Source organism: Hypanus sabinus, chromosome 3 (assembly GCF_030144855.1).
Source record: "Hypanus sabinus isolate sHypSab1 chromosome 3, sHypSab1.hap1, whole genome shotgun sequence".
Classification (NCBI taxonomy): Eukaryota; Metazoa; Chordata; class Chondrichthyes; order Myliobatiformes; family Dasyatidae; genus Hypanus; species Hypanus sabinus.
The window spans coordinates 11,036,057-11,063,222 of NC_082708.1; the positions used below are offsets into that span (position 1 = coordinate 11,036,057).

Consider the following 27,166-nt stretch of genomic DNA (forward strand, 5'->3'; position numbering starts at 1 on the left):
CATCAGGACTCATGAACAGTCTCGGACCGAAGCATCGACTGTTTATTCCTCTTCATACTGCCTGGCCAGCTGAGTTCCTCTAGCATTTTGTATCAGTTCATGGTTTTCTACGTGGCTTTTTGCTGGGGCTTTATGCGCTGGAAGATGCTTGGTTAGGAAATTAAATTCTGTAAGTACAGAATCCTGAGAAGGAACAAGTTTAATTTTGAGGTAGGCCCTTAGTTCAATGCAGCTAAGAAGTGGGAGAAGAAAATATCTTGGGAGAGGTCACAGTAACAGGCCGTTATAATATCACTTGAAAAGGAAAGACAACACCATAAAACCACAAGACATTGGAGCAGAATTAGACCAGTCTATCAAGTCTGCTCCACCAATCCATCAAAACTGATTTATTATTCCTCTCCACCCTATTCTCCTGCCTTCTCCCATACTAAACAAGAACCTATGAACCTCTGCTTTAAATATATCCAGTGCTTGGCTTCCACAATCATCTGTAGCAATCAATTCCAGATTCCCCACCCTCTGGCTAAAATTGCCATGGCAACACAAAATTTGGTGCAACTTTATTATAGCTCAGAGAATCAGAGTTCCATTCCAGCATCCTCTAATAAATTTTGTTCGTCCTTCCCTTGTGCAATCTCCAACAGTCCAAAGTTGTGCCAGTTAGTAGACTAATTGTCCCATGATTGGGTGAGGATTAAATGGGCTGAGAGGCTTGGCAGGCCAGGATGGACTGTTGGCACTGTCTCTCTGTGCCTGTCTGGACATGCCCCTCTGCTGACTGCTCCTGTGGCTCCTCCCACAGACCCCTGTATAAAGGCGCTTGGAGGCACTGCTCCTCCCTCAGTCTCCAGGATGTAGTGGTCTCGTTTGCTGCTAATAAAAGCCTATCATTCGCCTCCCATCTCCGAGAGTTATTGATGGTGCATCAATTTTATTAGCAGCAATTTTAAAACATGGAGAGCATTTTACGACCCGACAGATTGGACATTGACCCTCAATCTCCCAGAAGCCAGCATCGCTTTTGAACTCTGGCTTGCATGCTTCCAATCGTACCTGGAAGAGATTCGCGTGACTGAGCCTGCAATGATGCACAAAATTCTCCTCTCCAGAGTCAGTCCGCAGGTCTACTCCCTGATCAGGGACCTGCAGACCTACCAAGGGGCACTGGACACCCTCAGAAGACAATAGCTGCGGTCGGTGAACACCGTCTATGCAAGACATCACTTAGCGACACGGCAGCAGCGGGCTGGAGAGTCGAGCGCTGAGTTTGTCCGGGCCCTACAGACACTCGTGTGGGCCTGTGACTGCAGGGGACTGACGGCGGGACAGCATACGGAGCTCCTGGTATGAGACGCCTTCGTTACGGGGATTGGGTCAGCGTACGTATGCCAGTGGCTGCTGGAAAACGCCGATCTTACCTTACAGTTGGCTATCGAGCTGGCCGACACACTGGAGGCTGCTCTGCACAACGCTGACGCTGTCCAGCCGCGTGATCTCCTGCTGGTCCCATGGATGCTTCAGACCCCGCAAACCCGCCGGCGAATCGACCACGGCTGCTGCCAGTCGCGAGTCCGTGAACTCCCCGCAACCCGCCGGCGAATCGACCATGGCTGCTGCCAGTCGCAAGTCCACGCAGTGTTACTTCTGTGGACTCGAAAAGCACCCCCAGAAACGCTGCCCGGCCCGAGAAGCTACCTGCTCCAGCTGCGGAAAGAAGGGCCACTTCGCCAAGGCCTGTAAGTCTAAACCACAAGCGGGGTCGAGCAGCGCCGCGTGTGAGGCATGGGGGTCGCCATCTTGGTTGCCGCCATCTTGCCTGCCCACCTCGTGCGAGGCATGGGGGCAGCCATCTTTGTCGGCGCCACCTCGCCATGCCTCCGACCCATGGGTGCTTACCGGGCACCAAGACGATGATTCAACTCTGGCCTCCGTGACCCTCAACCAAAGCGCTCCACACCAGCTTGCAAGGTCAATGATGGACATCCTGGTGGAGGGGCACAGGACTAGCTGCCTGTTCGACACGGGCAGCACTGAGAGTGTTATTCACCCGGACACGGTGCAACGCTGTGGACTCGTGACACAGCTGGTAAGCCATGGCTTGTGGATCATATTCCAGAGACATCCGGGGGGGGGGGGGTTGTGTAGCGACATTGGTGGTGCAAGGCACAGAATATTGGGACTTTGCGTTACTGGTCATGCCTCAGCTGTGTGCCCCTGTGCTATTGGAGCTCGACTTCCAGAGCCACCTGAAAAGTGTGACAATGGAGTATGACGGGCCCCTCCCACCAATCACTGTCAGAAATCCTCAGTTTTGTGGGGCTTCGTCATATACCCCGCTACTGACCACACACACACACCGACCCATACATCCCACCCAACACCATGCCAACGGCCGCGCTGCTGGCACCACTTGCAGCCTCTCCACCCTCAAGATCCCTCCCCCACCGCTGTTCACCAACCTGACCCCCAAATGTAAACCTGTGGCAACTAAAAGCAGGAGGTACAGCGCGGGGGACAGGGCCTTCATTAAGTCGGAGGTGCAGCGGCTGCTCAGGGAGGGGATCACTGAGCCAAGCACAAGTCCTTGGAGGGCCCAAGTGGTCATTGTTCAGACCGGGCAGAAAAATAGGATGGTCGTGGACTATAGCCAGACCATTAATAGGTTCACGCAGCTTGACGCGTACCCCCTACCCCGCATCGCGGATATGGTCAATCAGATAGCTCAGTACAAGGTGTACTCAACCATAGACCTGAAATCCGCTCACCATCAGCTCCCCATCCGCCCGGAGGACCGCCCCTACACCGGCTTCGAGGCCGGCGGCAGGCTCTATCACTTCCTGTGCATCCCCTTCGGTGTCACGAATGCTGTCTCTGTCTTCCAGAGGGAAATGGACCGGATGGTGGACCAGTGCCAACTGAAGGCCACGTTCCCATATCTGGATAACATCACCATCTGCAGTCACGACTGGCAGGATCACGACACCAACCTCCAACGATTTTTCCAAGCAGCCAAAGCTCTTAACCTCACCTATAACAGGGACAAGTGTGTGTTTGGAACCACCCGACTTGCTATCCTTGGGCATGTCGTGGAGAACGGGGTCATTGGCCCTGATCCGGACGGTATGCGCCGCCTGATGGAACTCCCTCTTCCCACCACCCTCAGAGCCCTCAAACGGTGCCTGGGCTTCTTTTCCTATTGTGCCCAAAGGGTCCCTCACTACACAGACAAGGCCCGCCCCCGGTCAAGTCCACCGCATTTCCCTCTCAGCCAAGGCCCGCGCGGCCTTCTGCTGCATTAAAGGAGACATTGCCAAAGCAACGATGTATGCGGTGGACGAGACCATTCCCTTCCAAATAGAGAGTGACGCCTCCGACTTCGCGCTGGCTGCTACCCTCAATCAGGCAGGAAGGCCAGTAGCATTCTTCTTTCGTACCCTTCAAGGCCCTGAAATTCGGCACTCTGCGGTGGAGAAAGAAGCCCAGGCCATAGTGGAAGCTATGAGGCACTGGAGGCACTATCTCACCGGCAAAAGGTTCACCTTGCTGACCGACCAGCACTCAGTTGCGTTCATGTTCAGCGACCAACAGCGGGGCAAAATCAAAAATTATAAAATTTTGTGGTGGAGAATAGAACTCTCCACCTACAACTATGACATCCTGTATCGGCCTAGAAGGCTCAATGAGCCCCCTGATGCCCTATCACGGGAGCGTGCACCAGTGCGCAGCTCGACTGGCTATACACCCTCCATGCAGATCTTTGCCACCCAGGGGTCACTCGACTTTACTATTTCGTGAAAGCCTGGAACCTGCCTTACTCCTTTGAGGACATCAGGACGATGACCAGGGACTGTTAGGTCTGCTCTGAGTGCAAACCGCACTTCTACCATTCTGATCAGGCACAACTTATCAAGGCCACCCGCCCCTTTGAGTGACTGAGTGTCAACTTTAAGGGCCCCCTTCCCTCCACCGACCGCAATGTCTACTTTCTCAACATAATCGACGAGTACTCACGGTTCCCCTTTGCCATCCCCTGCCCCGATACCACTGTCACATCTGTCATAAAAGCCCTGCACCAGCTCTTCACTCTGTTCAGATATCCCTGCTATATCCACAGTGATAGAGGGTCCTCGTTCATGAGTGATGAGCTGCGCCAGTACCTGCTGGCTAGGGGTGTTGCTACTAGTAGGACCACAAGCTATAATCCCTGGGGAAATGGACAGGTGGAGAGGGAGAATGCCACTGTGTGGAAGGCCACACTCTTACCCCTTAGGTCAAAGGGATTGCCGGTCTCTCACTGGCAGGTGGTCCTCCCTGAGGCGCTCCACTCCATCCGCTCCCTGTTATGCATGTCCACCAATGCCACCCCTCATGAGCGACTCTTTTCTTTTCCCAGGAAGTCTGCCACTGGGACCACCCTACTGGCTTGGGTGACGTCCCCAGGACCAGTGCTGCTCCGGAAACATGCGAGGAGCAATAAATACTCCCCGATGGTCGAGAGGGTTCACCTACTTCATGCAAACCCCCAGTATGCCTACGTGGTCTTACCTGATGGGCGGGTGGACACGTCTCCGTCCGTGACCTGGCGCCTGCAGGAGCACCAGACCCCTACCCCGAACACTCCACAGTGACTATGAACCCAGTACCCACCGATGTATATACCCACGAGACACCGTGCACACCAAGCCCTACACAGACTCCTCACGACACTCCCATACCGGGCACCTCACACACGTATGAGGGATTACTGACTCCTAAGGGGCTGGCACCTCAAGTCAGGCCGGAGCCAGCACAACCACCGTCACCGGTGCTATGTAGATCGCAGCGACAGACTCGACCACCTGATAAGACTTAACCTGTAAATATACCTGTAAGAAACTGAAACTTAGCCCCGTGGGGACTCTCTTTTAAAAGAGAGGCAGAGTGAATGTGGTAAACTATGTATACCTGTCTGGACACGCCCCTCTGCTGACTGCTCCTGTGGCTCCTCCCACAGACCCCTGTATAAAGGCAATTGGAGGCACTGCTCCCCCCTCAGTCTCCAGGATGTTGTGTGGTGGTCTCTTGCAGCTAATAAAAGCCTATCGTTCGCCTCCCGTCTCCAAGAGTTATTGATGGTGCATCACTCTCTAAATAAATAAATTACTCCTCATCTCTATTCTAAAGGGAAGAACTTCTATACCAAGGCTGTGCCCTCTGGTACCAGATTTCCCCCAATATATGAAACATTCTTTCCATGTCCAATCCACCCAGGCCTTTCAATACTTGATGATTCGTTCTGAACTCCAGGGGGTAAAAATCCAGAGCCAAATACCTCTGGTACATTAACCTGTTCAACGCTGTGTCAACTGTGTCATCAGCTCAGCAGTGAAAGCCAAGCAGTTTCAATCTCCTTCAATATTGTCCCTTTGCAGCATCATGGCTCGTTCAGTGATCCTGGAGTTGGTCCAGTGTTGGCAGACTAGGATGACAACTACCATCGAGGCAAGAGTGAGCTCTATCAGATGATTTGATGGCACTCGATACTTTTTTAAAAAATGAATACAATTCTCTAATTAGTCTTAACAGTTATGCCAAATCTTCCTTCCAATTGATGAAGCTGATCTAACTAAATAACCTGGCAATTTTAATTCAAAACAGCTCTGCACAGGATTTGTGATCTGAAGGATGAAAATCAATAATCCTATTTATGGACATTCTCCACATCCACTATTTCACCTCATCATAAACCCAATGATAGACTGTGCACCATATATTACTTGAGATGATCACAGAATATTACAGCAGCATACAGGCCCACTGGACCAAAATCAAACCAACCTTCCCCCTATAGTCCTCCAAAAGGTAGGTAGGTTTTTAAGATTTTTAGATATAGAGTGGTAGGTGCATGGAATGTACTGCTGGTGGTGGTGGGAGAGGCAGATACACTAGGGACATTTAAGATACTCTTAGATAGGCACATGCATGAAAGAAAAATTGAGGGGTATTTGGGAGGAAAGGGAGAGATTGATTTTGGAGCAGATTAAAAGAGTTGGCACAGCATCACCATCCACAAATGTCGCCACACATTCAGCTCCGACACAACACACCCACCATGCTCAACAGGACACAGAACAAAACAAGCAATAAAACTAAACTGAAAATGTTTAAAAGTACAGACACCACAGCCAACCTCAAATCCTGCCACTACGACTTCTCACTTCCTAGGTAAATGCTCCCCGATTTACTGAGAGTCTGAATTCGTTTGAGAATTTCAGCATCTGCATTATTTATCATCCATTCTGTTCCAACCCGAACAATCACTTCTTCATGCTGGGTAAGGTAATCTTAACCTAGGCTGAGAGACTTCCGAACACTTTGCTACCACCCAGTACACAGTGTTTATCACAGTGCCAGAACCATTTTACTGTTGTCTATTTAACTACATGGTGCATGCGCAATTTATGTCAACTTGTACATCTAAAGAATATTTTTATTACCTGCTAATATTATTTTATGATATGTACCATGTTTTGTACCTTGGTCCCAAAGGAACATTATTTCATTTAGCTGGATACAGGTGTACAGTTGAATGATAATAAACTAGAACTTGATAACAGAATCCTGACCTGATTTTCTCTTACTTTGCCTTACGTTAGTAGCCACAAAAATGCAAGCTAGTTAATTTGGAATAGAATTACATCCTCATAATTAGCATTTAGGGCTCCAGAATAAACTGTTGGCAGAAAATTTCATCTTCTTCTACCACCTATTGCCTCCCAGCCTCATACATCATTCCCACTCTCCCCCACCTCACCTGGATTAACCCATCACCTGCCAGTCTGCCATTCCTTGCACCGACTCTTCATACGAGCCATCTGTTCTCTTTTGTTCCAATCCCGATGAAGGATTTCAGCCTGAAATGGCGACTGTTCATTCCCCTCCACAGATGCTGCCTTACCCATTGAGCTCCTCCAGCATTTTGTGTGTTGCTCCAGATTTCCAGCATCACTCATCTCTCATGTTTATAGACAACAAACCACTTAAAATCTATCATAGTTGTTTTGTATGAAACAAACTTTGTATGAAACAAACTTTGTATGAAGCAAGCACGACAGCAAAAAAAAACCCATTCATTTCCTAATGCTGATATCGGTTGAAAGATAAATCACGGTCAAAACACCAAAGAATTCCTCTCCACCTGTTCTTAACGGTGCTTTCATAAACACAAGATTCTAGAATTCTTGAGGAATACAACAGGTCAGGAAACAGAGAGGAATAAACAGTTGATGTTTCAGTTCAAGACCCCTTTATCAGCACTGGTGGGGAAGAGGGAAAGAATCCAGAATAGTAAATTGGAAAGGAGGGAAGGGAGCAAAATCTGGAAGGTGGTAAGCAAGACCAGATGAGGAGAAAGGGAATGAAGTGACAAGCTGGGAGTTGATAGGTGGAAAAGGCAAGAAGCCAACATGAAAAGGTGGGGGGGAGGGCAAGGTGTGTGGGTGAGCAGTCTGTCAGAATTCCAAAGAGAAAATGTGTCAATATGAAGGAGGGATTTACCAAAGACGGTAAATGCTTTCCTTACACAAGGTACACTCAAAAGGAAAATGGCACCACATTATTGTTGTAAAAGCAAGCAGAGTTTACAAGCTTGTGTCTACCATCTGTGTGACTGCAAAGCAAAAACTGAATTTCTGTTATTTTCAAATTCCAGTCAGTGTTCCTTCCATGCTGACAAAAATAAAAAATGAGGCAGATGTGACGAGCTTGCCTGGATAGAGGATTAGTCATGAGGTCAGTGAAACGAATGAGGTATGAGTGTAACTGTGCCCCAGGATGAATCAGCACATTTAGAGAAGAGAAAGACTGGAATTTAAGTTTCCATCTGGCCTTCAGAATCTTGCACTGTATTTTGCCTTATTATGCAAAAGTATTTATTGGCCTGACCGATGACTCATGCGAGATTATGAACCGGATGTGTACACAGTCTTATAGTGAATGAACACAGTTTTATAGTGAATAAAAGTGGCTTAATGTCATCAAGAATTAATGGGCTTTGGGTGCTTCCTGACTGTGTCTGCCGGAACGTAGCTTCTGTACATGACAGGATTAGTGGTGACTCCAGGTTTATGTAACTGGTGATGTTAGCCTGATAAACAGCTACCAGTAATGAAGCAGAAAGTTCCTTCAATAAGTAATAACCTCAATAAACTCTTCCCACTTCCTCTTTGTAACCCACATTAGTGATGGATTTACATGCACAAGTTCAAAGTACATTTATTATCAACGTATGTATACATTACACGTCCTTGAGTTTTGTCGCTTTACAGGCAGCCACACAAAAAAAATTCCCAGAAGAATCCATTTAGTAAAATAGACCAGACACCCAATATGGAGAGAGAGAAAAAACCACAAATAGCCACAGAAGTGAAGCTTTACAAAAGACACAAAGCTGGACATCACTAGACAGAGCAGGTCGCAGCCTCAGTTCATCACAAAGCTGAGTACACACTGCAAGACCAGACAGGAAGCCAGGAATCACTGCCACTGGACCAGGCCATAGCCTCAGTTCAGCATTGAGCCCTGCTTGTCCTCAACCCTTTGAATCTTTAGGTATGATCTTCCCTCGTCTTCATTTCTGCCACTCCTCCTAAAAAGTAACCCTTAAATCTTCTATCCCATCCTATCTCCAAAATATACCAGCTAGTTGTGTGATGTCGCAGCAATAACTGTGCACTCAACATCAGTAGGAGCAAAGAGTGGACTGTCGACTTCAGAAAGGGCAAGACGAGTAGCACAAACCAATCCTCAGAGGTGGAAAGAGTGAGCAATTTCAAGCTCCTGCATGTCAGTGTTTCTGAAGACCTAACCTGGAACCAACATATCGATGCAGGTATAAAGGCAGCAAGACAGCAGCTATATTTCATGAGGAATTTGAGGATATTTGGTTTTTCACCCGAAACACTCAAAAACTTTGACAGATGTACGGTGGAGACCAATCTAACTGGCTACACCACCATCTGGTATGAAGGACTACCACACAGGATCGAAGTAAGCTGCAGAGAGTTATAAATTAGTCTGCTCCATTATGGGTACTAGCCTCCGTAGTATCCAAGACATCTTCAAGGCAGCGGTGCCCGAGAAAGGTGGTGTCCATCATTATGAACCCCCATGAACCAGGACATGCCCTTTTCTCACTGTTACCATCAGGAAGCAGGTACGTCTGAAGGCACACACTCAGCGATTCAGGAACAGCTTCTTCCCCTGTGCATACAATTCCTAAATTGACACTGTACCCATGAACACTACCTCACTACTTATTATTTTTGCACATATTTTAGTCCAATATTTTATTATATACACACACTTGCTGTAATTCAGTTTTATTTTCTATATTTAACATGTACTGTACTGCTGCTGCAAAGTTAACAAATTTCACAACACATGCTGGTGATATTAAACCCGATTCCAATTCAGAACTATTATTACTAGACTTGGATGACGTGAATTTTGCGGCAACAGTTCAGTGCAAATAGATACAATTACAATAGATTACAAAATCAATAAACAGTGTAAAAGGATTAATAAAGTATTGTTTATAGATTCATAGACCATTCAGAAATCTGATAGCAGATGGAAAGAAACAGTTTCTGAATCATTGAGTCCTCCAGTCCTTGGAGACTGAAATGATCCAGGAATAGACAGCGGGTCAAATATGGCATTATGGTTCAAGAATAGGGAATGGCTATTCACAACCTGGGATTCACAGACCCCTCGGTTAATGGCAAGGGTCCAATGCGTTAAAAAAAAAGTTGGGGACCCCTGGGCTAAACCCAAGTAAATGTTAAGTATGGTATCCCAGCAAATGGTATAGAAGTTATTTCTGTATTTCATAAGGGAGTAGGGATGGTAATGAATAACTTAATTCACTTGAGATTTTATGGTACTGAAAATCTGAAATATTTCAAGTTCAGTCTCATCTTACATGACTAAAATACAGCAGCTTAATCTGTCAACCAGACAAAACACAGCAATATTTACAATTTAATGGGCCATCACAACCCAACTTGCAAGAACAGCAATAAAGCAGCAGAGTTGATCAAGCAAGGGACAGCAGACTACTACAGTAAGCTTGCCTGCAGCACTGGTGTATTCAATTGCACAGCCAGGAGGAAATATTCCTTCTCATTACATCAGTAAATGTCGTGTGAATCATCTCTGTGCTCGACAACCTGTGCTGACTCAGAGGAAATCAATGTTTCAAATACAAAGCAAACATCAAACTTTTATTCTTTCATTCAGCCCTCCTCATTTTGATGCATGGTTCGTGCATTCTCTACTCTGGGCTCTTGTACATCTATGGTCACAAAATGCCGGAGGAACCCAGCAGACCAGGCAGCATCTATGGAAAAGAGTAAACAGTCAATGCTTCCAGCTGAGACCCTTCATCAGAACTGGAACGGAAGGGGAGATCAGAGTAAGGAAGTGGGGGGGGGGGGGGGGGAAGAGAAGAGAAAGAGAAGGGGTGGAGTAAAGAGGTGGAAATTACATTGCTTAAAGCAAAAAAGGGCTGAAGAAGGGGGAAGACGATCATGGAAGGAAAGGGGGAGGAGATGATGGAGGTAAGTAGATAAGGTGGGAGAGGGAAACAGGAATGGAGAGTGGTGAATGAGGGTGGGGGATGTGCGTGTGTATGGGGGGGGGGTGTAATTCTCAGAAGTCTGAGAAATCAATGTTCATGTCATCAGGTTGGAGGTCACCCAGAAGGAAATCAAGGTGTGGCTCCCTCCACCCAAGGGTGGCCACATTGCCACATGGACTGACATGTGGGAATGGGAAGCAGAATGAAAATGGGTTGCTACCAGAACATATATACCTATCACTATCACACTATCGGCATGTCTTCAATCAGCCAACTTCTGAGAATTCCATCAAAGTCTCTCTCTCATTTAAAATCAACCCATTTGACCAAGGCTTTGTCAATTATGCTGCTTCATTAAACAATTTCAAGCCAAAGTTGAGTTTTTAAAAAGCTTAATTTGTCACTTATACATCAACGCATGCAGTGAAATGTGCTGCAAATCACGAACACAAGAAATTCTGCAGATGCTGGAAATCCAGAGGAACACACACAAAATGCTGAAGGAACTCAGTAGGTCAGGCAGCATTTATGGAAATGAATAAATAGTCAATGTTTCAGGCCAAGTTCCTTTTTACAGGACTGGAGAGGAAGGGGGAAGATATCACAATAGAAAGGTGAGCAGAGGGGAAGGAGGATACCTAGAAGGTGAAGCCAGGTGGGTGGGAAAGGTCAAGGGCTGAAGAGGAAGGAATCTGATAGGGGAAGAGAGTGGACCATAGGAGAAAGGGAAGGAGGAGGGAACAGACAGATTAGAGGTAAGAGGTCAGAGTGGGGAACAGGAGAGAGGAAAAGTGAGGCATCAATGACCAGCACAGTCCAAATATGCACTGGGGCAACCCACAAGTCACCATACTTCTAGCACCAACATAGCATGCCCACAGTTTAGTAAACCAAATCCATGTGGCTTTGGAATGTGGGATAAAACCTGAGCATCCAGAGGAATCCCATAACATAATGGGAGAATATACAAACCCCTTATAGATGCAGTGGGAATTGATGCCCAATCACTGAAGCTGCAAAGAGTTACGCTAACCGCTACACTATAGCTTATCGTCATTTGCCCAAGTCCATGTATGCACAAATGCAATGAAGACTCACCTTTGCAGCAGATAGATGAATGCATTATTGATCCCAAAGGTAATTACTATGTCACAGTAGCATTACAAGTGCACAGAAATACAAATATTAGAAGTGAAGAAAGAATAAAAGTTACCTTAAAAATAAGGTGTACAAAATTTAGAAGTTCACACTGATAAGATGGTAGTGCAATTACTATAATATTATACAGTAACACCAACCAGATAAGTGATGGTGGTATTGCTTAGGGTGTAGGCAAGAGTGTCCTAAACAGAGCTAAAACAGAACTCTGGTAAACAGAGCTTAATAACAATCTAATATAAAGGAAGTCATCTTTCCCTGGCTATTAGTTGACTCATTATAGAGCCTAATGGCCGAGGGTAAGAATGACCTCATATAGCACTCTTTGGAGCAGCATAACTGTGTCAATTACTGAAAGTGCTCCTCTGTTCAGCCAAGGTGGCATGCAGAGGGTGAGAAACATTGTCCAGAATTGCCAGGATTTTCCAGAGTCCTTTGTTCTACCATTGCCTCCAGTGTGTCCAGTTTAATTCCTATAACAGAGCCAGCCTTTCTAATCAGTTTATTGAGCCTGTTGGCATCACCCATGCTTATGCCCTTACCCCAGCACATCACCACATAGAAGATTGTCCTGGTGTGAACAGACCGGTAGACCGTGTGCACTCCAAAGGATCTCAGTCTCCTCAGGAAGTAGACGTAACCCTGGCCCTTCTTGTACACAGTCTCTGAGCTGGTACTCCACTCAAGTCTGTCATCCAAGTGAACCCCCATGTAGGTCCTCACCATCAACGGTAACAGGGAGCAGTGCAGGCTTAATCTTCCTAAAGTCAATCACCATTTCCTTTGTCTTACAGATGTTGAGCAGCAGACCATTCAGCTTGCACCATTTGACAAAGTTCTCCACCAGGGCCCATCTACCATTCATCCTCCCATCTACCATTCATCCTCCCATCTACCCTTTATACACCCAACTATTGCTGAGTCATCAGAGAATTTCTGCAGATGACATGACTCAGTGTTGTATCCAAAGCCTGAGATATACAGTGCAAACAGGGAGAGAGCAGCAGATACCCAGTCTAGACCCATCACTGAAATAGTCCCACAACCAATGGACTATCAAGGACTCCTCATCTTATGTTCTCAATATTTATTGTTTATTATTATTACTTTCTTTTTTATTTTCAGTCTGTTGTCTTTTGCACACTGGTCTGCCCTGTTGGTGTGGTCTTTCATTGATTCTACTGTGAATTAGTTGAGTATGCCAGAAAGAAAATGAATCTCAGGGTTGTACATTTGATATATACTTTGCTAATACATTTACTTTGAACTTTAAGCATAAATTATACAAGAAAGAACACAATTAGAACAAAAAACTCCAAGATCCATTAAAGTACAAAGTGGTCATGGCATTGCAAACTGAGGCAGTGATTAAAGCTGTGCAGGTTAGCTTAAGAACTGAATAGTTTAGGGGAAAATAGCTTTGACGCCACAAGTCCATACCCGCTTATTAGCCCCATTGTCTGTAAAACAAGATATTCTGCAGATGCTGGAAATCTAGAATGAGATCCCTCTTGCTCCCTCTCTCGCTGAAGAAACTCAGCAAGTCAGGCAGCATCTATCATCTTGCTCTGACCTGGAAATGTTACAATTTCTAATATCCATCAAATTCCCTTTTCAAAGCACCAGTCCACTGTTCCCAGCAGCCCTGGAGCCAGTGAATTCCAGAACAGCTACCTTTCTTTTAATCCTGTTAGCTTTTGATGTAAACTGTATAACTGTCCCTTGGTTCTTGAATCATTCATGGATAGGAGATCATCTCTGTTTGCCCTATCTAAACAAGTCAAGATATCAAAAATCTGTATTAAATCCACTCAAACCCCTTTGCTTTGAGGATGATGATGCCATTTCTGCATTCTAACTTGGATTGCTAAAGTACCACACCCCTGGAGTCCATCCAGGACATTTTTTTGCCTCCCCTTTAGGTCCTAAAAGTATTAGATCAAACGCAAGATGCGGCTCTTATTTGACATCAACCATGCAATATTTGACACTTCAGCAGGTAAGCATGGGCTGGGATAGCAGCTAATTAGTCTGACGTGCATCTTTGACCACAATGTTCATTACGTAGTCAGGTTTAGGACTCACTGTTGGCCTCATCTATTTGGAAATCTGGAATGAGTAATGAATGGAAAAAGTTGACTAAAGCAAGACTCAAACTCTGGTACATGATTGCTTGAAAATCCCAGGGGTTTGGGACCTGACTCACTGGAGAGTCCACAGCAGGATCTAGACCCATACCTCAGGTTGAGTGCACGGCCAGAGAAAAAGGTGCAGACCGCTGGGGCAGAATAAGGGGTAGGTTTGTGGCTTGAGTTGGGCTTTCGAGTGCTTGAATGCTTCAGGTCATTTTGATGAGTTGACACATCCAAGATAAAACTTATGGGGCTCTAATCCCCACTCCCTTTAAATTCACTGGTGTCAACAAAACATGTGAAATGAAGTATAAATTAACACTGAAGAGCCCAATAAATAAATCATCAATCGACTGGTCCAACAGCACCAAAATTCCCAAGGATGAACCAGGTTTATTATTACTGAAATAAATCATGAAATTCATTCTGTGGCAGCACTGAGGTGCAATAATAAAAATTACTATAACTTACAATAATATACAAATAAATAATGCAAAAAGAGCAAAATTGTGAGGTAGTATTCATGGACCAGTCAGAAATCTGATAGCTGTTCCTAAAAACACTGAGTGTCTATCTGCAGGCTCCTGTACCTTCTCCCTGATGGCAGCAATGAGAAGCAGGCATTTCCTAGGTGCCAGATTAGAGATTTACTGTACTAAATTTTTAAAGACATCCTTTAGGAATTAGTGTATAGCAAGGCAGTAATGTTTCTCCAATACGGTTCACATGTATCAAGTCAGAGCTTTCTCAATGGCTTACAATGCTTCAGTGTTAAACTCAAGTTAAAAACATTTCCTTTCATTTATGGGTTGTTAGTTCAAAGTAAACTTGTTATTCAAGTTCATACATGACACCATATACAACAGATTAATTTTCTTGCTGGCATACTTAATAAATCCAGAATAGAACCAATGAAAGATTGCACAAATTTGGGTGTTCAACCAGTGTGAAAAAGTGTAAAACTATGCAATTACAAAAGAAAGAAATAACAATAAATAAAAATCACAAGATGAAGAGCCCTTGAAATCTAGTTCACAAATTGTGGGAACAGTTTCAGCGATGGGACAAGTGAAGTTGAGCTCTTTGGTTCAAGAGCAAATTTATTTTGCTTACTTAGTTGTTTGGTGAGTAACTAAATAGTTAAGGTTTACTGTACTGACAAATGCGCAGAAGGAAGAAAAAATATTTCTTTTTAAATGCAGCACAGTTACAAGGGTCAAACATACTCTGCCTGGACATAGGGGAATGAGTGTGCAAGTTTGACCAATAGCATAATGAGAAGAATGACATCTTTTCTGTGCCTTCTGAAGATATGATATGAGTCAGCTCTTCAATACATAAAAGCCCTTCCTGCTCCAACAAATAGATGCAATATTTTTGAAGATAATGAAAAGAGTTCTTCATGACATTCTGGAGCATAAATATCACAGAAATAGACAAAAGATGCTGGAGTCAGAAACAAAATATCAAACTATAGGAGAAGTAGGCCATTTGGCTCATCAAGTCTGCTCTGCCATTCAATCATGGGCTGATCCAATTCTTCCAGTCATCCCCACTCCCCTGCTTTCACCCCTGGCTAATCAAGAACCTATCTATCTTTGCCTTAAATACACCTAATGACTTGGCCTCCACAGCCACTCATAGCAACAAATTCCACAGATTTACCATCCTCTGACTAAAGTAATTTCTTCGCATCTCAGTTCTAAAAGGACGCCTTCAATCCTGAAGTTGTACCCTCTTGTCCTAGAATCCCCCACCATGGAAAATAACTTTGCCACATCTAATCTGTTCAGGCCTTAAACAGGTTAGATGAACTCCGCACGTCCAACATAATTCTAGCCACTGTTATGAGTTTGTATGTTCTCCCTGTCGGTTTCCCCTCAGGTGCTCCTATTTTCACCAAAACCAGGGTTCAATTCCCACTGCTGTCAGTCAGAAGTTTGTACATTCTCCCTGTGATTAGTTAATTTCCTCCAGGTGCTCAGATTTCTTCCCACAATTTAAAAATGTATAGGTTAGGATTAGTAAGTTGTTGGCACCGGAAGCGTAGCAACACTTTCAGGCTGCCCCAGCACACTCCTCACTAATTTGACACATCTCACTGTAGTTTTGATGTACATGTGACAAAAAAAAGCTAATCTTCATAACGTTAGCTACAGAAGCAAAGGGAGGCAGGGTTCAGTAGGGTGTCAATTCGAAACATCAACCATCTCTTTGCCTCCAGAAATACTCTTTCAACCACAAAATTCCTACAACAGATTACTTTTTGATAACAGAAACATTGTTGATTATCATACCCTCATCACAAATACAGCAGCAGGGCTGATTCAATTAGCTAAGGCAGAGATGACAATGAACCAAGCTTCCAACATTATTAAGCCAGGCAGGGATGTCAATAATATCCTTTATGCACAATTCACGCACATCCTTTATACACCATTAAAGGCTTATGGATGATGTTGCACAAAAGGCCAAAGGGAAATGGTCAAGTATAGAACAGAGTTCAGATAATCATAAACACAAGAAACATTGAGCAACATAGACAAAATGCTGGAGCCACTCAGCATGTTAAGCAGCATCTACGGAGAGGAATAAACAGTCGATAGTTTGGGCTGAGACCCTTCCTCAGGACTGATAAAAGAGTTGGCCTGAAACATCAACTTTTTAATCCCCTCCATAGATGCTGCAAGACCTGCTGATGTCCAGATAATCACTTACTTTGGGTGTTCAGAGAAATAGGAGGTTTATGCTGTTCATATTGAGAAAGAACAATGATGCTAGGCTTATACCGCAGTGACATTCACTACAGATTAAATTTTTATAGTACAGAAGACAATCTGGCCAAAGAAATCTGAATAAAATTTTGTTGGAACATTTAAATTTCACTAACTTTGCCATGGATGATTCCAAGCCCAGCTGCAAAAGGAGAAGGGTTGGGCATGGGGCTAGCAATACCATGCCATAAAACCCCAGAGCTACAGAAAATACCAAAAGCTCCAAAGGAGGTCAGTTTGAGCAAAGCTCCCTTGGAAAGGAAGGAATTTTGCCTAGAAGACTGATTAACCTTCAGACCAGGATTGAAGACCCTGGTGAGCTGCTGGTGGTGATCTGTGCCCCAGTAGGGGTGATGGGCCTAAGCGAGCAAGCACAAAAACCTCTGAACAAAACTAACTTCACACAAGCAGGTTTAAGAATAAAGTATCTTTTGCACCAACAATTTACAAAAGTAGTAACAGAATTGCTACCTACATGTCCAAAATTTAATATCTTTTTTCCCTTTCCTCTTTTTCCACAATTATTCTACAGGTTCAAACAAACGGTTATAATCTTGGGCTTGGGTTCCCATAGGTACCATCTCCTTCAGGGGCTTATGGGTTCGGATTCCACTTTCGACTGACCATGTAAACTACAGGTTGATCTATGTACTTAATATAGTTTCATGTGCAAGAATGAACAAAATGTTGCACTTTATTTCAAATAAAGCGATAAATTAAGAGCCTCACCTATCACCTCAAGTGCATGTAAAAGGTTGTATGATGTTAGCATTAATTTAGAGAGGACTAGAATATAAAAGCAAGGATGTAATGCTGAGGCTTTATAAGGCATTGGTCAGACGACATTTGGAGCAGTCTTCGGCCTCTTATCTAGGGAAGTGTGTGTTGGAATTGAAGACGGTCCAGGGGGTTTATGAGAATGATCCCAGAAATGAAAGGGTTAATGTACAAGGAGCATTTAATGGCTCTGGGCCTGTACTTGTTGGAGTTCAGAAGAATAAAGGGGAGGATATTATTGAAATCTACCAAATATTGATAAATCTAAATAAGAGTAGATGTGGAGATGATGGTTCCTATAGTGGGAGTCTAGAACTAGAAGGTACAGCCTCAGAATGGAACAGAGATGAAGAGGAATTTCTTTAGACAAAGGGTGATGAATCTGTGGAATTCATTGCCAGATATGGTTGCAGAGACTGAGTCATTAGGTATACTTAAGTGGGAGTTTATTAGCACATGTTCTTTTTTAGCAAGAAAGAAGAATGGGGTTGAGAAGGAAAATAAATCAACTATGATTGAATGGTGGAACAAACTCGACGGGCTAAATGGCCTATTATACTCCTATATCTATGTACATCATTTTGAGCAGCAAATTCCTGCAAGCTCGTCTGCACAAGGGTTCTGCCTGAATCAATGTCATCAAATTCTGAGCTAAAGGTAGTAACAAGTTGGTTGGCCCATCCAGTCCACACCAAACTTATCCAGCCTAGTCACATCAACCTGCACCCAGACCATAACCCTCCATACGTCTCCCATCCATGTACCTATCCAAACTTCTCTCAAGCGTTGAAATTGAACCACTTCCACTGGGGGAGTGATCCATACTTGCACTACCCCTTTGAGTGAAGTTCCCCTCAGGTTCCCCTCACTATGTAATCATATGGAGGTATGTTTAAATGACATTTATGCATGCTTTGAAGGGGCAAACACAACTTCAACTGTGAAGAACCCTGCAGCTCCCGATAACCCTGTGATCTCTGACTCAGAGGCCGATGTTAGACTGTCTTTAAAGAGAGTGAACCCTCGCAAAGCAGAAGGTCCCAATGGAGTACCTGGTAAGGCTCTGAAAACCTATGCCAACCAACTAGCGGGAGTATCCAAGGACATTTTCAACCTCTCACTGCTACGAACAGAAATTCCCATTTGCTTCAAAAAGGCACCATACCAGTGCCCAAGAAGAATAATGTGGGCTGCCTTAATGACTATCGCATGGTAGCACTCACATTAGACAATGATGAAATGCTTTGAGAGGTTGGGTCATGACTAGACTGAACTCCTGCCTCAGCAAGGACCTAGACCCATTGCAATTTGCCTATCGCCACAATTGGTCAATGGCAGACACAATCTCAATGGCTCTCCACATGGCTTTGGACCACCTGGACAACATAAACACCTATGTCAGGGTGCTGTCATCGATATAGCTCAGCATTTAATACCATCACTCCCAGAATCCTGATTGAGAAATTGCAGAACATGGACCTCTGTACTTCCCTCTGCAATTGAATCCTCAGCTTCCTAACTGGAAGACCACAATCTGTGCGAATTGGTGATAACATCTCATCGCTGATGATTAACACTGGCGCACCTCAAGGGTTCGTGCTTAGCCCACTGCTCTACTCTCTTAACACATGACTGTGTGGCTAGGCATAGCTCAAATATCATATACAAATTTGCTGATGATACAACCATCGTTGGTAGAATCTCATGTGGTGACGAGAGGGCGCACAGGAGTGAGATATGCCAACAAGTAGAATGGTGCCACAGCAACAACATGGCACTCAACGTCAGTAAGACGAAAGAGCTGATGTGGACTTCAGGAAGGGGAAGATGAAGGAACACATACCAATCTTCACAGAGGGATCAGAAGTGGAGAGAGTGAGCAGCTTCAGGTTCCTCGGTATCAAGATCTCTGAGGATCTAACCTGGTCCCAACATATCGATGTAGTCATAAAGAAGGCAAGGCAGTAGCTATACTTTATTGAGAGTTTGAAGAGATTTAGCATGTCAACAAATACACTCAAAAACTTCTATAGTTGTACAGTGGAGAGCATTCTGACAGGCTGTATCACTGTCTGATTTGGAGGGGCTACTGCACAGGACCGAAAGAAGCTGCAGAAGGTTGTAAATCTAGTCAGCTCCATCTTGGGTTACTAGCCTAAAAAGTATCCAGGACATCTTCAGGGAGCGGTGTCTCAGAAAGGCAGCATCCATTACTAAGGACCTCCAGCACCGGGAGCATGCCCTTTTCTCACTGTTACCATCAGGTAGGAGATACAGAAGCCTGAAGGCACACACTCAGCGATTCAGGAACAGCTTCTTCCCCTCTGCTATCAGATTCCTAAATGGACATTGAAGCTTTGGACACTACCTCACTTTTTTAAAAATATAGAGCATTTCTGTTTTTGCATGTTTTTTTAATCTATTCAATATACATAATGGATTTACTTGTTTATTGATATTTATTATTATTTTGATGTTATTTTTTTTCTTTCTGCTAGATTATGTATTGCACTGAACTGCTGCTGCTAAGTTAACAAATTTCACGTCACATGCCGGTGATAATAAACCTGATTCTGACCCCAGTGACAACTTGGACATTTAAAGACTGCAATCAATCCATCCTGAAAACTACAGAATTGCAGGGAAAACCCATCAGTAGTTTCCACAGTGGGTGCATCCTATCTGCCCTTGATGTTAACTGAGTGAGTCACTCTTTCAGGGGCAATTAATGATGGGCAAGAAATGCTGGCTTTGCTAGTGATGTAAACATCCAGTGAGAGAATAAAGCAAAATCCACCTTGTAACATCACAGCTTGGTATGGCAACTGCTCTGCATGTGATCGCAAAACAAAAAAAAACTGCAGAGTTGTGAAGAACGGTCTCGGCCTGGAACATCAATTGTTCACTCATTTCCATAGCTGCCGCCTGACCTGCTGAGTTCCTCCAGCAGGTGTGTGCATTGTAGAGACACAGCTCAGCACATCATGGGAAACCAGCCACCCCCACGGATCCTGTCTATACTTCGCACTGCTTTAGTAAAGCAGCTAGCATAACCAAAGACCCCACCCACCCTGGATTTTCTCCCCGTCCCATCAGGCACAAAAGCCAGAAAGCGTATACCACCAGGCTCAAGGACAGTTTCTATCCTGCTGTTATCAGACTCATGAATGTTCTACTTGATTAATAAGATGGATTCTTGGCTTCACAATCCACCTCATTATGATCTTGCACTTTTTTTTAAATCAACACTGTACTCTTGGTAGCTTTTATACTTTATTCTAGCTCAATGCCCTGTGTAATACTTTTCACTATATCCAAGTACAAACCCCATTTCCAGAAAAGTTGGTATATTTTCCAAATTGCAATAAAAACAAAATCTGTGATATGTTAATTCATGTGAACCTTTATTTAACTGACAAAAGTACAAAGAAAACATTTTCAATAGTTTTACTGAGCAACTTAATTGTATTTTGTAAATATATACAAATTTAGAATTTGATGGCTACAACACACTCAACAAAAGTTGGGACAGAGTTAAAATAAGATTGAAAAGTGCACAGAATATTCAAGTAACACCGGTTTGGAAGATTCCACATTAAGCAGGTTAAGATGAGGTATCATGACTGGGTATAAAAGTAGTGTCCATCAAAGGCTCAGTCTTTGCAAGCAAGGATGGGTCGTGGCTCACCCCTTTGTGCCAAAATTCGTGAGAGAATTGTTAGTCAGTTCAAAAGGCACATTTCCCAACGCAAGGTTGCAGAGAATTTAGGTCTTTCAACATCTACAGTACATAATATTGTGAAAAGATTCAGAGAATTCAGAGACATCTCAATGCGTAAAGGGCAAGGTTGGAAACCACTGTTGAATGCGCGTGATCTTTGAGCCCTCAGGCGGCACTGCCTAAGAAACTGTCATACTACTGTGACAATTATAGCCACCTGGGCTCGGGAGTACTTCGGAAAACCATTGTCACTTAACACAGTCTGTCACTGCATCCAGAAATGCAACTTGAAACTGTATTACGCAAGGAGGAAGCCATACATCAACTCTATGCAAAAACACCGGCGAGTTCTCTGGGCCTGAGCTCATCTCAGATGGACCGAAAGACTGTGGAACCGTGTGCTGTGGTCAGATGAGTCCACATTTCAGCTAGTTTTCGGAAAAAACGGGTGTCGAATTCTCCGTGCCAAAGATGAAAACAACCATCCTGATTGTTATCAGCGAAAGCCGGCATCTGTGATGATATGGGGGTGCATCAGTACCCACGGCATGAGTGAGTTACATGGATGTGAAGGTGCCATTGACTCTGAGGCGTATATTAGGATTTTAGAGAGACATATGTTGCCATCAAGGCGACGTCTCTTCCCGGGACGTCCATGCTTATTTCAGCAGGACAATGCCAGACCACATTCTGCACGGGCTACAACAGCGTGGCTTTGTAGACCCAGAGTGCGTGTGCTTGACTGGCCTGCTGCCAGTCCAGATCTATCTACTATTGAAAATGTATGGCGCATCATGAAGAGGAGAATCAGACAACGAAGACCACGGACTGTAAAGCAGCTCTTATATCAAGCAAGAATGGACAAAATTTCCAATTGCAAATCTACTACAATTAGTATCCTCAGTTCCAAAATGATTAAAAAGTGTTATTAAAAGGAAAGGTGATGTAACACAATGGTCAACATGCCTCAGTCCCAACTTTTGTTGAGTGTGTTGCAGCCATCAAATTCTACATTTGTGTGTATTTACAAAATACAATTAAGTTGGTCAGTAAAACTATTGAAAATCTTTTCTTTGTACTTTTGTCAGTTAAATAAAGATTCACATGAATTAACATATCAGATTTTTGTTTTTATTGCATTTTGGAAAATATCCCAACTTCTCTGGAAATGGGGTTTGTACATGTTTGTACATAAGTTTGTACATAAACCAGCCAAATGTCATCGTTTTATAGGCAAACCATCTGTCTAAACAGAGGTTGGTTAGTGGGTTAATGGAAAATTATACTATCCAATGATAAGACCTATGAGAGAGCCAGTGTTCACTGCAGTGCAGGCTTAAGGGCACGGGTTAGACCCATAGTACCCATATATATGGAATGGCCATTAGTCAGTCACCACACAATATGGTGGAGGGCTCTGCAAATTAACAGAGTGGAAAGCAGAAGGGTGGGTGGGTGGGTGAAGGCTTATCCTTGAGCCAGTTCGAAAGGAGAGTAATCCAAGACAAACATGAAATGCTGGAGGAACTCGGCAGGTCAAGCTGCATCTATGGAAGGGAATGAACAGTCGACATTTGGGCCGAGACCCTTCACCAAGTCTGGAAAAAGTGGAAAAGGAGGCAAAGGTGGAGAGATAATAGAGGTCTAAAACTACAATCTGAAAGGGTGTCAAGAGACACAATTTGTACCTAGAGAGCAAATGTCAAACCTGGGAAGGTGGGATCAAGCTGTCTGTGGCTATTTTTTGACAATTTTTGGATGGGTTGAATGGCCTATTTTGTAAATGTTGTTGTGACAAAGAGCCCAAGACCCAAAATGTTAACGTTGCTCCCCTTTCAACTCTTGCTGAGTGCTTCCAACACTTTTATAATCAGATCTCCAACATCTGCAAGGAAGGAGGTGTGACAGTGGAAGTAGGTTTTGGTCAACTCTGTATCAAGGACAAGGAGGGACAGAGACACAAGGCAAGAGAGACAGAACAGAAATCCCGATGGGGAGCAGAGAGAACCACCTTTAAGTTAGGCATTCCTGGAAGGGAAGTGGCAGTGAATTAAACAAATAAATTTTAAAGCAAGGAGGCTGAGAGATACAGGTTCACACTTTGGATAAAAGAAGGCAGCAAACAAGAACACCCAGTTGTTGAAATCAGAAATTTATAATATATTTCTGATTATTTGATTTCTACTTCCAGTGCCTGTTCGTTTTTCTTTATTTCTACAATGGGTTGAATAAAGTTCAATACAATGATAAAGGAGGCAGAGAGAGAACATAGATCAGTATAGCACAGTACAAGCCCATCTGTGCTTTACTGTTCTATCTCCAAAATTTCAAATTACCTTAGGAATTTAGCTTCCTTCCAGGAATTCCTAACCTGAACAAAGTCCACTCTGTTCCAAAAAGATTTTTGCCTGGCTCATGCCTTGAAGAACCTTTACTCCACACAGTAATATATTTGTCAAAGTGGAGCGGACTGCAAATTTGTAAATCTGACGGGAACAAAAGATGTTGGGAGTGGTGAGTGTGGAGCGCTGTGGGACAGGTGGCAGAGAGGGAGTGGCAGGGGAAGGAAGAGGCACGGGTGCATGCACACCCAGCCCTGAGACACCAGACAAGGTCATTTGATTCCAAACAATAGGTATATTGATCACTACAGAATGTCGCTCTAGTGCCTGTAACTCCCTCCCCCCTCCCTTCCTTTTCCCCCCCAACTATGATTCCTTTCTCCCTGCCCCCACCCCACTCTCAGTCCACAATATAGACATAGTACAATCAGGTTTACCGTATCATCATCCACACGTCGTGAAACTTATTTCTGCAGCAGTACAGTGCAATACATATTACTACAGTACTGTGCAAAAGTCTTAAGCACCCTAGCTACATTTATTAGCCCAAGGCCACTGCACGGTACTGTAGGTATAAACTTTGGAGAAAGAGGAGCACCAAACAATAAAGATACATGATTGTTGAAACCAGAAGTTTTATTTTCAATTACTTAATTTACACTTCCACCAGGTGCAGCTTGTTTTATTTCTGCAATGGAATGAATGGCTATTTGGCAAAAGTTCCTGTGATTCTGTGTTTGGGGAGGATATAAATTAAAGGCCGTAACACCACAAGACATAGGAGCAAATTAAGGCCATTCAGCCTGCTCCGCCATTCCATCACCGCTGATTTTAGCTTCAGAGTTTATTATCGCACTCAACCCCATTCTCCTGCCTCCTCTCCGCTACCTGGATACCTTTACTAATCAAGAACATATCAACTTCCGCTTTAAATATATCCAATGAAGACAGGACACAAAGATGGGGAGAAAGATTAGAAGATGGATGAAGTAAAAAGGAGGGGGTGGGAGAGGGGTATAGAAAAAGATTGTAGATATAGAAAGAGGAAAGAGAGAGCGGGGTAGCAAAATTACAAGCAAAAAGCTGCGTGTTCAAAGTAAAAGTTTATTGCCAAATACGTATATATCACTATATACTACCCTGAGATTAGTTTTCCTGCAGGAATTCACAGTGGAATAAAGAAATACAACAGAATCAATGAAAAACTAGGCACAAAGACAAACAACCAATGTGCAAGAGACAACGAACTGTGCAAATACAAACAAAAATAACACTGCAATATTAGGTATCGTTTATTGTCAGCATTCCACACAACAGGTTCAGTGCATATACGTCCAGCAGGCGGAAACTAATGAAGTGCAACTTCTTTAAAGCAAACACGTTTTCCAAAGGAGAACCAATCAATAAAATGGAAGCAGGTGTCGAGCGAACGCAAACACAGCAAACAAACATTTGCTCTAATTATTCCTTTGCAGAGTGCATTTGGAAGAGGTTAACGTTGAGATTATGTGCGTTCCAAAGTTTGGCCGACCGCAGGAGAGAGCCGTGCACAAACTTCTGTTAATTTTAAACTCTACAATCAAGTTAGGGAATCCATTCATACTCCCAACACCAAAAACCACCCAAGCTTGGTCAGTAAAGAGCTCTGGAAAGAACACAGCTTAAACCTCTATTACACTTAAATAAGCGTTGGGGGAGGGGTAACCATGGCCAGAGCTCAGCTAACCACAAAATCTGTTCCAACCTATTTTGCCGCTTTATAAACCTTCCTGCTGCACCTTCTGTACTACGCCACCTTCGGCACTTCAACTCATCTTCCCCTCAGACGCACAGTAAAAAGGCCAGCAACTCCTCATGTATCATGCATAGGATTTGCTTATTAATCGCAACGAAATACATCATCTTCCCCCCCCCCCCTCACCCCACTACCTCACCTCCAAACAACAGTGACAGCTCGATCACACAATACAAAACACTCGCACAGCCCTGCCTGGAGAACACAAGGCTGACTTACCTTAACAAAAGGCTTTAATCCCACCACTGCTGGCTTGCGGCTCACCTATTCCACAGTGGTGCCGCGACCATGAAAAAGAAACGGGCCACCCCCTCACTCGAATTTAACGATTGCTCCCGCACAGAATCCTCTTGCCCGCTCCTGCCACAAACATCTGATACTGGTGTGTAACACAAGTAAAGAGCCGCACGGTGACTGGGACCTCCCCAGACATGATGTCATATTCTGAGTGACTCACATTGGCTGGGGAGGGAGAGAGAGAAACAGCGCAGACATCTCGACTGGCTGATGTTTAACAGAGTCACGCTGCGGGCAATGTGGGATCGGCTTTGTTCTAATCTAATTGTTGGTTAATAATATGAACCAGGGGAAATCGTGTTATTTAGGAGTCTATTCATAAGGTAGGGTACAATATATGATCCCCGCACTGAACTGAAGCTTCAGGCGACTGTGAGAAAGTGTTTCTGGAGAACAGTTCTGTAAAACAACTCAAGAGTAACGCCGGAGGAACTCGACAGGTCAGGCGGTATGGAGAGGAATAAACAGTCGACGTTTCGGGTCAAAACCCTTCCTCAAAAGGCGATGACTCAAAAAAGCGGCACCCATCATGAACGACCCCCATCACCCAGGACATGCCCTCTTCTTAATGCTATCTTCAGGGAAGAGGTACAGGAGGCTTAAAAACACACAATCGAACACCTCAGGAACAGCTTCTTTCCCCCTGCCATCAGACTTCTGAATGGACACTGAACCCATGAACACAACCTTACAATTTTTTCCCCTTTTTGCACTACTTATTTAATTGAACATATATATTCAGTATATATTCGGTGTAATTTACAGTTTTTTATCTATCACAAAGTACTGCTGCTACATAACAAATTTCATGACAAATGCCAGTGATATTAATTCTGATTTTGTAATGTTGCCTGAATTATTCTATGAAGTGAGTACTCCCAACACCTCATACCTCTTCCAATAGCTATCAGTCCGTAACAAAAGAAAGTCTGCAGATGCTGGAAATCCAAGCAACGCACACAAAATGCTGGAGAAACTCAGGCCAGGCAGCGCCTATGGAAAAAAGTACAGTCCACGTTTCAAGCTGAAACCCTTTGGCAGGACTCCATATCACTCCATTCCTGCTCTTCACACACACACACACACACACATTTTTCCATCCCTCTTCTCCCTCAGTCAGTCACACAAATTTCATTGTTCCCCACCACACCATTTCCATCCAGTGGATCCATACCACCAGTAAATTGGTTTATTATTGTCAAATGTCCCAAGGTACAGTGAAAAAGTTATCTCGCATACCCTTCAGGCAGGTGTTACCAGAGTATTAGAGCAAGGACTGCTAGGATGGGAAACAACTTCTTCCCCCAGGTTGTGAGACTTCTGAACACCCTGCTCCCTCCCAGACTCCCCACGTATGAAGCACCAGTAACATTATACTGTTTACTTTTTAACTTGTGCCCTAAATGCACCTTATGCTAAATGTTAATCTTCTGGATATATTTTATTATTTGTTAACTAATTGTGGTAATATTACTTTATGTGTTGTGCGTGAGTTATACATGCTATGCTGTGCACCTTGGTCTGAAGGAACATTGTTTCCTTTGGCAGT

General features: G+C 44.1%; 1 protein-coding gene across 2 annotated transcripts in view; it reads right to left on the reverse strand.

Annotated features, from left to right (window-relative positions):
- The window catches only part of pak1 (p21 protein (Cdc42/Rac)-activated kinase 1), a 303,556-nt gene that overhangs the window by 116,524 nt on the left and 159,866 nt on the right, over nucleotides 1-27,166 (reverse strand). The window contains exon 1 of one of the 2 annotated variants that reach the window (XM_059963734.1): nucleotides 25,540-25,722. The exons of the other annotated variant lie outside the window; for it this stretch is intronic. The gene's annotated coding sequence lies outside the window, so the exon portion shown is untranslated. Of the gene's footprint in view, nucleotides 1-25,539; nucleotides 25,723-27,166 lie in introns of those variants that run through there. 2 annotated transcript variants of the gene reach the window in all.